The sequence below is a fragment of the Saccopteryx bilineata genome, chromosome 3, assembly GCF_036850765.1.
Source record: "Saccopteryx bilineata isolate mSacBil1 chromosome 3, mSacBil1_pri_phased_curated, whole genome shotgun sequence".
Taxonomy (NCBI): Eukaryota; Metazoa; Chordata; class Mammalia; order Chiroptera; family Emballonuridae; genus Saccopteryx; species Saccopteryx bilineata.
The window spans coordinates 206,517,206-206,525,522 of NC_089492.1; the positions used below are offsets into that span (position 1 = coordinate 206,517,206).

General features: G+C 43.8%; 1 non-coding gene across 1 annotated transcript; it reads left to right on the plus strand.

The window, feature by feature from the left end:
• Nucleotides 1–3,271: 3,271 nt before the first annotated feature.
• LOC136332402 (small nucleolar RNA SNORA51) lies at nt 3,272–3,402 on the plus strand. Its single transcript, XR_010730670.1, has one exon. It is a non-coding gene; the product is annotated as a small nucleolar RNA SNORA51 (small nucleolar RNA).
• Nucleotides 3,403–8,317: the final 4,915 nt, after the last annotated feature.

An 8,317-nucleotide genomic window follows, 5' to 3' on the forward strand; every position in this document is an offset into this window, starting at 1 on the left:
CCGATGCTCTACCACTGAGTCAACCAGCCAGGGCCTAGATCATATTATTTTTAAGGCTCTTATAGCTCTAAAATGCCAAGATTTTAATAATCAATCAATTTTAGCAAATCTACTTCAGACATGGGTATAGAGATTAAGTTAGTTGTTATATAAAGTTAGTTATTATATGAAGAACTAAATCTCTGGCACTTAGAAATACTCAAAAAATGAGTTGTATTTTTTTTTCCCCAGCAAGAAAGCTAAGATTTAGCAATTTGAATCAAGTAAGCCAAAGTCAACAATGAGAAATGACAAAGCCCAGGTCCTCCAAACTTAAAAAATTCCATGATTTCCTCCTCCCTCTGCGATAATAACAATTGCCTTTCCTACAGGTATTTTAGTTTATAAACTGTTTTCATAATTAATCTCTCATTTCATCTTTATACCAGCTCTGTAAATAGGAGGTATTATACCAATTTTACATAAAAGGAAAGTGAGGTTCAGAGGGGTTAAATGATGTACAGAAGGTCACATAACCAATAAATGGCTGAACTAAAACCACATCCCATAATTTAGCCTCAAAACCTAAGTTAGTTCAAATATGCCATAAGGCACTAACGCAAGGACAACTAATGAAGTAAACATTGTTAAATTACATTCTGCCAATAGACGCCTGTGCTAAAAATGCACCAATAAGTTGCTTATCATAAACTTAGAAAACCTAAGAGCAGTATTTAATGGATTTGAATGATATTCTTCCACTTCGGTGTTCTTCCATAACCATCCAGGCATCAGAGCAGTTACCATAATGCTAATGGCAACCCCACACCCCAGTTCTTCACATAGAACACACCCAAAGCACTCAACCATGCAAGAGGCAGAAACTCTTGTTGTCATATGACTAGCCACACTTCTACCCACTGAGACTGTTTGCTGACATAGTAAGTTGCACAACTTAAATGATTTTCTCTCAAAACATATTTTGAAGTTCAAGAAGATCCAAAAGGAGGCACATTTCAGGATTCAACCCAAACCCAAAGGGGAAGTTGAAAAGCTTTTATGGCCTGGGTGTTTGTTTGTTTGTTTTTTAATGTAAAGGGAAAACAGATAAAAAACACCTGTGTTCCCTACCATGAGATATTGTTTGTGAAACTATTCTGTCTACTAGAAAATACTCTTCAAATGGAAGGGATTAGTATTACTGTTATTGCCAGCTAAAGGTGAACTTGAGATAAATGCCCTCATTTGCGAAGTGCATGTGCATATCCTGCCACCTAGTGGCCACACGAATAAGTCATTTTTAACTGTTTTTGGTATTAAAATCAATGAAATAAAACAATATTTTTAGAACTTTGAACCAATTTTCTTTATTGATCCAATTTTTATTATCATTTACTGACTCTACCAATATTATATTACTAATGCAGGAGAGTAGCAGCAGAAACATAATTAGTTAACTGTAATTTACTTGATCTAAAATGTATGACTTGTCTTACCACATTTTTTTCAAGTCAATTTCTTTTCTGGCATATAGTCTTTTTTTTTTTTTTTAAAGAACAGAAATTTATTTTCTCACAGTTCTGGAGGTTGGGAAGTTCAAGATCAAGATGTCCACAGGTTTGGTTTCTTCTGAGGCCTCTACCCTAGGCTGCTTCCTCACTATGCCCTGAAATGGTTGTCCCTCTGTTGTATTAGTATCTTTTTAAAAATATTTTTTTATTTAATTAATTGTGTTTACATAGATTCTAGGCATATAGTCTTTTTTTCTGTATTTTTCTGAAGTTGGAAACGGGGAGGCAGTCAGACAGACTCCCACATGCGCCCAACCAGGATCCACCGGCACGCCCACCAGGGGGCGATGCTCTGCCCATCTGGGGCATCGCTCTGTTGCAACCAGAGCCACTCTAGCGCCTGAGGCAGAGGCCATGGAGCCATCCCCAGCGCCCGGGCCATCTTTGCTCCAATGGAGCCTTGGCTGCGGGAGGGGAAGAGAGAGACAGAGAGGAAGGAGAGGGGGAGGGGTGGAGAAGCAGATGGGCACTTCTCCTGTGTGCCCTGGCTGGGAATCAAACCCAGGACTCCTGCACACCAGGCCGATGCTCTATCACTGAGCCAACCGGCCAGGGTGATTCTAGGCATATAGCCTTTTAACACGAGAGTAATTATTTGGTGCTTTGTTTTGAAAATAGAGAACAAACCAAGTAAAGTTCTTATTTTCAGTGGCTCTCACATGGTAGTGGGGGATCAATGAACAGAAACAAAGCAGAGTAGGGTAACTGAGAGTGACTGGCAAGGAGGTGTGTGTTCCCTTCAGACAGGGTTGTCAGGAAAGGCTCCTCAATAAAAGACCTGAAGGAGGTGAAGGGACAGACCATGCTGATATTTGGGGATCAGGAGTATGTCAGGCCAAGGGAACGAATGGAAGAATATGTTCGACATCCTTGAGGAACAGTAAGGAGGCCAGTGGAGCAGAGAGCAAGGGGTGGCACGGTCAGAGAGGTGATGGGACATCAGGTCAGTACAGGTCATGGTTAGACATTCTCAGTTGGCATTGGGCTCTCTGAGTGAGATGGGAAGACACTGAAGGATTTTGAGTAGTGGAATGACCTAGCAATTCTGAGTAACTCTCTAACAAACAGCATAAAATACAAGTTTAATGGAATACTGGGAGGGAAATAGTCCCCATTAGAACACAACTTTTTTAGGTCCTGGCCAGGTGGCTCAATGGATACAACATCATTCCTGCATGCCAAGGTCATGCGTTTGACCCCTGGTCAGGGCACATACGAGAAACAACCAATGAGTACACAACTAAATGGAATAACTAAGTGGAACAACAAGTTGATGCTTCTCTCTCTCTCTCTCTCTCTCTCTCTCTCTCTCTCTCTCCCTTTCTTTTTCTGTCTTTCTCAAATCAGTGGAAAAAATTTTTAAAAAACCATACACTTTTCAAAAGGTTTATAAAACAACTCTGTGAAGGGAACTCCTCCCTACAGGGAGGATTATAAAGGAAGAATGCATAGTATCTTTACACTGAAACACATTAAGTCAAGCAAGCCAAAGCTATTTTGACTCAGCATTGTGGTTGTTGTTATTTTATTTATTTATTTTTTTAAATAGCTTTTGCCCTGGTCTGATGGCTTGGTTGGAGCATCGTCCTGAAGCAGGAGGTTGCCGGTTTGATCCCCAGTCAGGACACATACAGGAATGGATTGATGTTCCTGTCTCTCTCTCTCTCCTCCTCCTCCTCTCTCTAAAATCAATAAAATAAACATTTAAAAAAATGGTTTCAGGCCTCCCAGTGCTTACCACAGGCTGTGTTCTTACACTGACTGTACAGAAAGAGGAGGCAGAGTAAACCCACTCATCTACACATCAGCCCTGGCTCTTTGCCTGGTCTGTATTGTGAATGGGGGGACATGGGGAAAGAAAGAAAAAAAATGGTTTCATAAAACAATAGTGCGTAAATTCTCAAGACACTCTTCAATGAAGAACTTAACATTTGCTAAATGTCCAAGTTACCTGGAAAGGTCAGTATGGGTCACAAGACAGGGTTCTAACCTTAAAATACTTCTGAGGAGATACAACATATGCACATAAAAGATAATACAAATGCTGAAAGAAAGGCCACACAGCATTCAGGAGAAGGGGCTGTGCTCTGTGCTAATGTGTGAGCCACAGAGGGACACACACACATCACGCAGGAACTGAGCAGGGAGAAAAGGCGCAGGGGCAGAAGAGATGGCGTGGGTCTAGGCCAGTGGTTCTCAACCTTTCTAATGCCGTGACCCCGCAATACAGTTCCTCATGTTGCGGTGACCCCAAACCAAAAAATAATTTTGGTGGCTACTTCATAACTGTAATTTTGCTACAGTTATGATTCGGAATGTAAATACCTGATATGCATTATGTATTTTCCGATGGCCTTAGGCGACCCCGCTGGGGTTGCGACCCACAGGTTGAGAACCGCTGGTCTAGGACAAAATCCCAGAGAGTCAAAAGGCTATGCCTGGGATTACATAGTCTCTCAGAATCTTAGAACAAAGGAACTCATCACACACACACACACAAAATGTGTAACTATGTACGGTGATAGATATTAACTAGACTTATTGAGTGATCATTTTGCAATATATACAAATATTGAATCATTATGTCATATACCTGAAACTAATATAATGTTATATATCAATTATACCTCAATTTTTAAAAAAAATTAAAAGAAAAGAACTGAAAGGTAAATTGGAGATGGTTAAATTCAGCACTTTCATTTTATGAAAGAGGAGAATTAGATCAACAAACATTCTACTGGTTAGTGACAGAGCTGGACCTAGAACAAAGGCTCTTGGGTTTCGGCCCATTGTGCACATCACCAGAAAAGTGACAGTGAGCCTATGGGATGCTTAGCATCATGAACCAGGTCTGAACGGAGTCTCATGGTGGAAGAAGGATGTAGACCTCAGAGCTATAGTCGGCACGGTGGAAAGAAGTAGGTGTGAGATAGTGGAGATCGGTCTCTGCCCCAGTTCCTGGAAAAAACTCCTGAAACCCTGTCATCTCCTAAGTGCTAAGAGCACCTTTTGTTCTAAAATTATTCTTTATGGCCCTGTCCAGTTGGCTCAGTGGTAGAGCGTCAGCCTGGCGTGCAGAAGTCCCGGGTTCGATTCCCGGCCAGGGCACACAGGAGAGGCGCCCATCTGCTTCTCCACCCCCCCCCTTTCCTCTCTGTCTCTCTCTTCCCCTTCCGCAGCGAGGCTCCATTGGAGCAAAGATGGCCTGGGCGCTGGGGATGGCTCCTTGGCCTCTGCCCCAGGCACTAGAGTGGCTCTGGTCGCGGCAGAGCAATGCCCCCGGAGGGGCAGAGCATCGCCCCCTGGTGGGCAGAGCGTCGCCCCCTGGTGGGCGTGCCGGGTGGATCCCGGTCGGGTGCATGCGGGAGTCTGCCTGACTGTCTCTCCCCATTTCCAGCTTCAGAAAATAAAAAAAAAATTAAATAAATAAATAAAATAAAATTATTCTTTAACCCTGGTTCCTGATCTAGGGCTCCCAAAGCCCTTTCCTAGGTGACAGGGGTGTCTTTTGTTTCTATGAGGCTCCTGAATGAGGGCTGACTACCAGAAAAACCAAGCCATGATTAGAAGCTTGGCATTTTCAGCCCCACCCATCATTCCTTTGAGAAGGAAAAAGGGTTAAAAATAGAGTTAATGATCAGCAGGCTTATGGATGAAGACCCCATAAAAATCCTAAAAGTTCAGTTAACTCCCAGGCTGGTGAGCACGTGGAGGTGCTGGAAGTGTGGTGTTCTGAAGAGGGCATGGACGCTCTGGGTCCCTCCACTATGCCTTGCCCTAGGCATCCCTTCCATCCGATGTTCATCTCTGTCCTTGATCATATCCTTTTATAATAAACCAGTAAATGTAAGTAATCCCTGCCCCCGAGTTCTGTGAACCACACTAGCAAATTAATTGAACCTAAAGAGGGATTTGGGAAGGTCTGAGGTATAGCCAGCTGGTTCAAAGCACAAGTAACAACCTGGGCTTGCGACTGGTGTCTGAAGTGGGGATTGGAGGACCGAGCCCTCCACCTGGAGAATCCGATGTTAGCTCTGGATAGACAGTGTCCAGAATTGAGTTAAGTTCTCAGACACCTTGCTGGTGTCCAAAGATTGCTTATTAATTGAGAAATGTGGATACAGAATCCTTTCACTAGCCCTCAAGAGAGTAACTCACCAGTAATTTGAGGCAACAGTAAAGTGAGCCTAACACTGGACAAAGGTAAGAAATCCTGACCCTGCAAACCTAAGCAGGAGGCTCACAGAGCTGAGACTGAGAATCCCAGTTATCCCAGGAGGCAGGGAGGAGCACAGAAGAGACGGAAGGTAAGGAATCCTAGAGGAGAAGTGATGGCAAGGTCTCTCTGGGCAAAAGGAGTAGAAATTGATATGCTTTGGACTTCATTTTCTCTCTTTTAAGAGATACCCTTTGGGGGGAGGTCAAATACAATTCATACATGGATAATGCTGGCAAATAAAAGATGCAACTAAACTATTGGGGGCTGTAAAGGCGTGCCATCTTTACAGCTAATACCATATTTCTCCATGTATAAGATGCACTCTTTCTCAAAAAAATTGGGGTCTAAAAACTGGGTGCGTCTTATAGAGTGGTTGTAGACTTTTTTTACTTGTATTTCCCCCTTTCTCCTGCTTGTTTTTGCACTCATTGTTGAAGACAGTGATTTGAGGTAATATATGAAGACAGTGATTCGTCATTAGACATAGATGAGGACAAAGTAATGTATGGGAGTTTTGACAGTGATGAGGAGTTGTATGAGTTCCATAACTTTATATAATACATTTTTTTTTCAAATTTTGGGCCCCAGAATTAAGGTGTGTCTTATACATGGGAGCGTCTTATACATGAGGAAATACAGTAAGTTATACCTGTTAACTTTTGTTCTAGGAAGAATTTTTTTTTTTTTTTTTGTATTTTTCTGAAGCTGGAAACGGGGAGAGACAGTCAGACAGACTCCCACATGCGCCTGACCGGGATCCACCCGGCACGCCCACCAGGGGGCGATGCTCTGCCCCTCCGGGGCGTCGCTCTGCCACAACCAGAGCCACTCTAGCGCCTGGGGCAGAGGCCAAGGAGCCATCCCCAGCGCCCGGGCCATCTTTGCTCCAATGGAGCCTTGGCTGCAGGAGGGGAAGAGAGAGACAGAGAGGAAGGAGGGGGGGGGGGGTAGAGAAGCAAATAGGCACTTCTCCTATGTGCCCTGGCCGGGAATCGAACCCGGGTCCCCCGCACGCCAGGCCGATGCTCTACCGCTGAGCCAACTGGCCAGGGCCCTAGGAAGAAATTTTTAAAAAATATTCTTCCAGCCTGACCTGTGGTGGCGCAGTAGATAAAGTGTCGACCTGGAAATACTGAGGTCGCCGGTTCGAAACCCTGGGCTTGCCTGGTCAAGGCACATATGGGAGTTGATGCTTCCAGCTCCTCCCCCCTTCTCTCTCTCTGTCTCTCTCTCTCCTCTCTAAAAAATAAAAAATAAAAAGAAATAAAAAATATTCTTTCAGCCTGACCTGTGGTGGTGCAATGGATAAAAGTGTCGACCTGGAACACTGAAGTCGCTGGTTCAAAACCCTGGGCTTGCTGGTCAAGGCACATATGGAAGTTGATGCTTCCTGCTCCTCCCCCCTTCTCTCTCTCTCTCTTTCTCTCCACTCTCTAAAATGAATAAATAAAATCTAAAAAATATATATGTAAAAAAATATTCTTGCCTGACCAGGCGGTGGCGCAGTGGATAGAGTGTCGGACTGGGATGCAGAGGACCCGAGTTCGAGACCTCGAGGTTGCCAGCTTGAGTGTGGGCTCATTTGGTTTGAGGAAAAGCCCACCAGCTTGGACCCAAGGTCGCTGGCTTGAACAAGGGGTTACTCGATCTGCTGAAGGCCCACGGTCAAGGCACATATGAGAAAGCAATCAATGAATAACTAAGGTGTCACAATGAAAAACTGATGATTGATGCTTCTCATCTCTCTCTGTTCCTGTCTGTCCCTCTCTATCCCTCTCTCTGACTCTCTGTCCCTGTAAAATAAAATTAAATTAAAAATTAAAAAAAAAAAAAGAAACCTAACGGGTGTTGTCTTGACGGTAAGTGGAAGCTACCCACGGCACCCATACTCAATTTTTCTTTTTCTTTTTATTTAAGATTTTATTTATTGACTGTATAGAAAAAGGAAGGGGATGTGAAGAAATATCAACTCATAATTGCTTCACTTTAGTTGTTCATTGATGGTTTGTCGTTTGTGCCTTGACCCCGCAAGCCCAGGGATGCGAACTGGCGACCTCTGCATTCCAGGTCGGCGCTTGCTCACTGCACCACCACAAGCCAGGCCTCAATTTTTCATTTTAAGCACTTTGCAGTTTCAATTTATGCAGGGACTGAGTAAGAACCATATAGAGTGTTATGTGGTATAAAAAATATATAAATATTTGAACTTTCTAGCACAGAGCTTCTAAAACCCTTGGACTTTCCTGAGTGATGGGGGTGATAGGAGTGGTTTCGGCTAAACACAAGCGTCCTGCAGCCACACCTGAGTTTATGCTAACAGGGTAGATGAAGCTGAGGCCCCTTAGATGGCCTAAGAATGAGAGCTTGTCACCGGAAAGACCAAACACTTGATGAGAGGGTTGGAACTTTCAGCCTCACCTCTACCCCCAGGGAGGGAAGGGGTCACTAGAGATAAATTCCATAAAAACTCATGAAGACAGAGTCTGAGAGCATCTGGGCTGGTGAACATGGAGGTGCTGAGATGGCATCTGCCAGGAGAGGGCGGCAG